The following is a 7,942-nucleotide window of genomic DNA, read 5'->3' as shown; positions in this document are numbered from 1 at the left end:
AAAGAAATCAGTCAGTGAATGATTTAAAGAAATATAATCGACTAATTCGAACTTGAATCTTATTTGCCCGAGACATCCGATCTATAGAAAATATATTGAGAGGGCTCTTTGACAGGGAATGGGAATAAGTTCGGATTACATAAAGATTCCAATAATAGAAGTTCGAATAAGCGAGAGTCTACTGTAGCCTAGTTAACTCAGCCCGTATTCACAAGGCTAGGACACACGGATTTTGGCAGTATAGCGTTTTCGGCGCTTTAAAGATTTTTTATATTTACGGATTTTAAGTTTGCCTTGGAATACTATCTACTAAGTTGGTTATTCAGTCACAACTTACCATCAGATTTATCCTGGTGACTGAATCAAACTAGGTTAGATTTCTAGGCTAAATCTTCTGTATCCCTTTTTAAACTTGGAATCTAAAAATGTTGTTATACCCCGACGTCTTCAACATCACCACCGTATTCCATTGATTCTGAACCACTGGATGGTGCGAAACGTGGCTTCGATCGCTTACGTGGCATTCTCTGTAAAGAAATGATTAATTTGTCATAAGAAACGAGACTAGAGGCCAGACACTTTCTTCATCAAATGGTCTTACTTTCCAAAATTTTCAAACAGTTCTTTGAAGCACGATATCAAGATTTTTTTTTTTGCGCATGCGCAATTTATTAAGAAACCAAACCTTCAACACTTTTTGCCATAAATCTCGTTCTTTTGACTTCTTCTTAGAAAGCCCTACCACAACTCATCGAGAATAACCGTTTTATGTGTTTTTTTTCGTATGAGATGGTATGTTTGGTGGGACAAGGTGGAGTTTTTACACGCTCTTATTTGATTTGGTTGGTCGTTAACCAGTGATAAAACAATTTTGTTACTTTTTCTAAAAAACGCGTCATCTCTATCACTTCAAATGACCAATTAGTGAAGTATCTTGTAAAAACTCCAGCTCATCCCTGTTTGGTACGTTTATGTATGACTAAGGATGACGATAAATTAGAGCCTATTTACCGTTTTGTTGCGGTTAAAATTGCCTCAGTCCTCGAAGGCGGGGGTGGGGGAGGCGAACATAAAACACACAAATTAAAGGTTTTATTTTTATGTAAGTGTTCCCATTTCATATCAGACATATATTTTATATCAGGACAGTGTCTGCCTATTGTTATGTTATATTATATATTATCATCGTATTGCTGATACAAGCAAAAAAATGTTTTTCTTTTCCTCTTTCTAGCCAATCTTGCTCCACATCATACCAATGTGAAAAAGCTTATGAATTAAAATTGATGAGTAAGCAAAACTATATCACTCTTATTTAAAAACAAAACCTTTAACAATTCCTCAACTTACCCTTGGTCGATTTTCAGGCCATAATTGAGGTTGTTGTTGGTAACGCCTCTTCATTTGTTTCTCTTCAGTCACTATCTTGTTCACGATTTCAATCTTTAGAAACAAAAACAGATCAAAATATAATACACAATACACCTGTCAACCCTTACGTTAAAAACTGCATGGGAGAGAGCTGGGTTAGAATTTGGCAAGGGGGCGAATGACGTCAATAGTTTGAAATCAGATTGACAGATACACAAATATTTGACGTCATTTCAGATGGTGAACTCGAACATAATCAACCTAAAGCTTAAGTTGGAGGAAAAAAAGTTCAGTGTTTTCTTCTTCTTCAACTTCAAGTACTAAAATTTTTGGAATACTTTTTTCCCCAAAGATTATAGTGCTCAGAATTAAACTTCTCAACGATATATAATAAAACAAAAAAAACAAAAAAACGCACACACAAGGTGTAATCAGATGGTTTGAGATATTTAGATTGCAGAAACCTTCAGTGGTCCTTGGTAAAGCCTCAGAGTATTTTTGTGTACCAATTTTCCAAAATCGAGATATCAAAATTTGAAACTTTTGAAAATGGGTTCTTACACAGTTCTTAAGTTGAAATTCTATTGTTTTCATCCTAAAAGCCAAAAACTTGTAACTTAAATATCTCGACTTTGGAAAATAGTTAGGCAAAAATATTTTGAGATTTTGCTCAGGACAAGAAGTATCCCAAGCTTTAGATATTAAAGCCAAGATCAATAAAAACACCCCCGTGTCACAGACCCGGCGGGACCCCCCCCACTGGAAATATCGGTCGAAAATTTGTCCCCGGTGAGAAAAATACCCTGAAATTTCATCCCCATGGAAAAACTGCATAGAACTCTCATCCCCACTGAGAAAAGTATAAAAAATTTTTGAATCCCCACTGGATTTTTTAGCTGTAAACAATAATATTTAAAATCCCCACCCATCCCCATTGGCATTTGGCTCCTTCAATTTATCCCGCTGGGTGAAAAGTTCTCACCGGGTCACTGAGACAGGGGTGTATAAAATTTAAAATATTCACCTCTCGCTCCCTTTGCTTTCTTTCGAATGCTCTGAAAAATAAAGTAAAGCTTGTGAAAATTATCTTGTAAGATCGTCAAGTGACCAATCATTTCTTCGAATATGATTCTTTGTTAAAATCTTCTCAAGGCGCATTAAAATGACTGCACATCTCGTAACGGAAAACTTAAGGAAGGCCCTATTTTTCAGGACGTCTTTTTACCAAGTACTTCAAAAGTTAAAACCTATTCAATGTGCTTGTTATACAATTCTATTCTTTTCTGATGATGATAAGTTATTATACTCTTCTTCTTCCTAAGTATAATTTCAGCAATTAAGGGAACTAAGCTCCAGAAAGAAAATGGAAAAAAATATTGCTTGGCCGGTCCTTAGCTTGCCCTGACAACATTGTTTGGGGGGAGAGGGGGAGAGGGGGATGCTCATTTTTGTGCTTTGTGCCATAGGTTTTGTCAATGATTTTGGAATAACGCGTAAATTTGGGCAAATGAAGAGTCAAAGTAGTAAAAACAGGGTAAAATCCTTCAATAAAGATGACCTTAATTTTGCCCTAAAATTAATAACAGGATAAGAAAAATCTGAGGTGAAAAGTACCACTATGGAATTGAGAAGAAAAATTTACTAGTTCTTCGCAAACCTAGTACCCCCCGGAATAAAATTCAAAATTTCGAAAGGAATATTGAAAGAACGGGAAAATTTGAATTAAAAATGTTAACCCAAAAAGAAACTTAACCGACATTCCTTGAATGTCATTTTGAGACTTTTTCCTTTCATTCGCAGTATCACGTGGAAATGGAAGAAAAAAGTAAAGTTTATTCAAGTATGTCATGACAGTGTCAAAAAAAAGTAAAATCTTTCACAATGTTTCAAATCTTAATAAATTAACGATTCTCAACAACATTGGAAAGTTTCCAAAAAAAAAACAAAGACGACATGGTTCCGAAAATTTTGCTCTGTAACAATTTGGACTCTAATTATTGCCCTTTTTCCCCCGATGTACAATAAAGCGTTCGAACTAAATCTTGAAAATCGATTTCAAACTTTTTGTAAATTTTGATTTTATTTTCCCCAAGATACTTTAAAAGGTTTTGTTTTAAAACAAGCGTTTTTTAACGTAGATTAAGAAAATGGTCAGTAACCATATCTGAAAATTTTGCTACCGGGTGCGCCACAAAAAAGTTTCTCTCTTTGAAACTAATTTTCTTGAAAGCTAAGAATTTTAAAAGAACCATTCCTCTTTCATTGGAAAGAAGAAAGATAAACTTAAATTTTGATAGGTCATTTATCAAATTCGATTCATTAGATCAAAAGTTATGCTCAATTGAATAAAAAAGTTACTTTCCGAAAGTGCTCAAAAACGTTAAAAATCGACCTATCAAATTAAACAGAAGCATAATTACATGATACATCAGTATTTTTGTTTCAGTCGTTAAAAATGATAATTAGCTGTCTAAATGACTTTTTGTTATATAAAGGAAGATTGAAATTTCAATGAAAAGAAGAAAAATCGTCGAAAAAGGCCAAAAAATCTGGTAAAATTCATTAAAATACATCAAATATGGGTTTCGAGGTAGATCCAGTCTTACATAGACTTTATCTAGTCTAGCACCAAAAACCTGAGGAAAATTTCGGTAAAAGTAAATTAAATTGATTTTGATGAAGATTTTATACCCTTTCGACCCTTCATTTTTAAAATTTATGTGTTTAGTTACTGAAAAATGCTCTTAATCATGTAAAGGCTATTGCGATTGCCAAATTTAAAATGAAAATTTGATAGGTCGATTTTTAACGTTTTCGAGCACTTTGTGAAAGTAACTTTCTATATATTAATAGCCGTAGTCTGTATGTGTGTTTGTTGGTTTGTTTTTTGTGTGTCACTTTCGTTTTCGCAAGCAATGTTTTGTTCTTTTAAAAGATGACTTTTGCTTCTTGCTCCACAAATGTGTTAAATCAGATTCGCGCCGTTTTATAAAGACTTTGTTTTGATTGATAGATTAGACTTTTTTTTTTTTTCTTTCTTTTCTTTTTTTTTATGTTTTCGAATGTAATTAACGACCTTATTTGATTTGAGACATTCGAATTCTTTTCAAAACAAAAGAAAATCTTTTAAACAGAATCTGTTAAAGAAAAGAACAAATATAAAATAAGACCTAAGAATCACAAGACAAGTTTGTTAGAACAACAGCAACATTAAAAATACATTCAAAAGGCGGTAAAAACTAGAGTTCTTTCCTCGTAAAAAGGGACCTTTAAACATCTATGTCGATGATTATTTTGCTGTAAATCTAAGTCATTGTTGAATTTGAAAAGTTATCGAAGTTATGACGAAGTTATTTTATAAAAAGCAACCTAAAATTGCGCTATCACGCTTTTTTGTCTGCGTGTCCTAGCTGCCTTCCGGGGGGACTATGGTTGCGAGCTGACTTTCGGCCCTGTCCCTCGGAACCTTAGCAGAATAAAGAGGAGAAGAAACAAGGGAATTTGTGTGTATTTTAATTCACTTTTTGGAACTAATTTGACCAAATTTCTATCTTTCTGGGGGCAAAAAGTTGAAATTTTCCTATTTTTCCGATTCTTAGTGGGACTGAAGTTTGATTTTCCGATTTTTCAAACTGCCATGTTTCAAAAAAGGCACCCTTAAGGCCGGCACATACCCATACCCTTCTCTTGCCTAAGTAACCCCCCCCCGGGCTGCCTTTTTTCGACGAATCTCGTGTCATGTCTATTATTTCACTCCGCTTATCTTGACATCAAAGTTTTCCTAAACATCAAGAACTACGCAAATATAACGCGAGCGAAGCGAGAAAAAAAATTTAATTGCAGAGCCGTCTCGGACGTCGTTGGTCGCCGGTATGGTGTAATTTGGGAATGACGCCCTTTTTCTGCTTTCTGATCATTTTTGCCACAAAAATCTTTTTCAAAATATGGTTAAAAGATACGTCACCCGGGAGGGATAGAGTCAAACTTTGAAGAGAATTCTTCTCTTTAATTTTGATTTCATCGTGTTTAAGCCACCCTTCCAACATCCAAAGGACTCTAAATGCGTTCAGCAAACAGCTAAACCGGCGTGCGACGGCGGGTACCGGCTAGTTTTATTTAATTGAGCATAACTTTTAATCTAACGAATCGAATTTAATAAATGACCCATCAAAATTTAAGTTTACCTTTCTTCTTTCCAACGAAACAGAAATGGTTCTTTTAAAATTTTTAGATTTCGAGAAAATTACTTTCAAAGAGAGAAACTTTTTTGTGGCGCACCCGGTATAAAAAGTTAGAACGCTTTTCCGTAACGTCAATTTTACCTCCGAGACGAAAAAAAAATCAAAATTTCAAACTTATCAAAATTGAAATCTAAGACCGCCATTCGAAAGCTCTCAAAATTCGATATAGAAGACTTTTAAGTGGGTATATATGATTTCTCAACCTAACTCGAGAAAATCGATCTTAAAGAAAGTGTAAATATGACGTCATCAAAACTTCGGAAGCTTTAACTTTTTACTATCAAATTTTCAGACATACAGTTACTGGCTTTTTCTTAATCTACGTCAAAAAACGCGTCGATTGGTATATAATATGTCTATGCTTTTTTTCATAACAATTTTCATTTTCCTTGTGACTTCATCAAATACGAAAATATTTTCGGACGCGTCCGGTAAATATTTTCAAAATGTCCGGTTGATGATTTTGTGTTCAGAAAGGTCATATCTATTGAAAACAACTGTTTAAAGTTTGCTCGCAAACTTTGTAGCTACTGCACTTTTTTATGTGACTTCAGCTGCCTGACTAATTTGCCTGACTAATTATTTGACAAGATGGGTGGGTATGTTAAGTATTTATTTTGCGTTGAAACCGTCTCTTTATATTCGCATAAATGTCAAAATAGTCGAAAACGATCAAACCAAAGAAAATACAGAGTTCAAAAAGTGAGAGAATCGATGCTCCAGTCATCAAACCAACACAGCCACCAAAATTCGAGAATAATTCTTGCCAAGTGTAAAGTGGTACTTCTTCCGAAAACTCAATTGCAAAAGTTTTAAAGTGAAAGCTAAGTCCGAAGGTATTAGGGAAGCGGGCTTTATGATGGGTAAGCTCCAATTCAGTTTCTTCTTTATAACAAGGCTGTAAATGACATTTAGAATAACATTTTGCTAATAGTGTTTTGTCATTTTCGATTTTTCTAAAGCAAGTTAGACCCTCTGTAGCATTAAGATGTGTCGTGCTTGTGAATTGATGCGGCTCTCTAGCGTGCTTTAAATACATTTGAGGAATGGCACCACATTGCGCAAAAACGTTCTCTAAAAAGCAACCTTTCTTACATTTGTTAACAGTATAGTTGCCTGTAAATATATTTTGAGAATAGGTTCCACTGCCTTTGATGCAATCAGTATAAGGGTGGCCGAGCAGCTTTGTTATCTTTCGTGTCAAAGTAACCGCATAACGCCCTTCGCCAGCGGGGTACATTTTCACCGTCGCCTCTGGGAAAGTTTCTGTTGTAGGGTTGATTTGTAATATACTCCAGAAATTATTAACAGACCTGTTAGCTAGAACTGTAATATCTAAAATACCCATTGGATCATCAGATTCGATTCCATCGACGGTGAAACAGTTTGTTGTATCATCAATTGTGACCAGATTGTTCATTATGGACAATTCAGAATAGTCATAATTGACTTTGTACACATTCAGCATTCCTGATTTATTGTATCCACATGTCGATAAATTGAAACCACAATAATTAACGTTCTCGACTACAGTTCGTGGGCGTGGAAAAATGGGTAGGCCACCATGGAGATGGCGCGACTCTCTAGCTAAACCCTGCCAATCACAAATGGTTATAGCGGGATAAGGCATAACTTCTTGAGGAACAAAATGAGTGTGGGTTATGGTCTCATGACTTAAGAAAGCTTTGAAATGATCCTTCGAAATCGACACAGCAACCACGAAAGAAGCAATAACAAGTATTGTCCATAGAATTCGATTCAAAGGGCGGCCACTGACGATGCGTGTAGCACCATGTATGGTCAGACCTTCAGCATAGCTTTTTCTCTCTTCGCTGATCGTCTGTTCGATCTTTCCTGTATTTTGAGGATTATGGTCAACAACGGCAGTCTGATTCATAGTTTTAAATGGGATTGCATTAGCTTCGTCTGATAAATGTGTTCCTCTTTCAGGCACAAAATCTGCGTTTTTCGCTGCATTGGGTTTAACATCGCAAGGCTTCAGAAGGATTTCATTCACAACATTTTCAACCAATGAGAGCCTATCCGTCAAATATTCTATTTTCTGTTCCAAGGCTCTTATCTCTTGATTAGGCGTAACTGCTTTCTCTAAGCATAATCCGTGTTCTTTTAATATGTTCCGGACAACATCTTCAATTAATTTTTCATCGATTCTATTTTCTTTGTTTGGAACAAAATCTACGTTTCTCGCTTCGTCTGGTTGTACATCACAAGGCTTCAGAATAATTTCATTTACAACATTTTCAACCAATGAAAGTCTTTCTGTCAAATATTCCAACTTTTTTTCTAAAGAGCTAAACTCCATATTTCGT

At 35.1% G+C, this 7,942-nt stretch overlaps 1 long non-coding RNA gene across 1 annotated transcript; it reads right to left on the bottom strand.

The window, feature by feature from the left end:
* Nucleotides 1-417: 417 nt before the first annotated feature.
* Nucleotides 418-2,426, bottom strand: LOC136811980 (uncharacterized). The gene is made up of 3 exons (XR_010847314.1): nucleotides 2,396-2,426; nucleotides 1,351-1,443; nucleotides 418-527 (listed from the first exon to the last, which is right to left on the bottom strand). It is a non-coding gene; the product is annotated as an uncharacterized lncRNA (long non-coding RNA).
* Between the last annotated feature and the right edge of the window lie 5,516 nt (nucleotides 2,427-7,942).

This window comes from Clytia hemisphaerica, unplaced genomic scaffold, assembly GCF_902728285.1.
Source record: "Clytia hemisphaerica strain Z4C2 unplaced genomic scaffold, Clytia hemisphaerica genome assembly, whole genome shotgun sequence".
Classification (NCBI taxonomy): domain Eukaryota; kingdom Metazoa; phylum Cnidaria; class Hydrozoa; order Leptothecata; family Clytiidae; genus Clytia; species Clytia hemisphaerica.
Note: the sequence above shows the minus strand (reverse complement) of the source record. Positions and strands in the feature narration are given on the sequence as shown.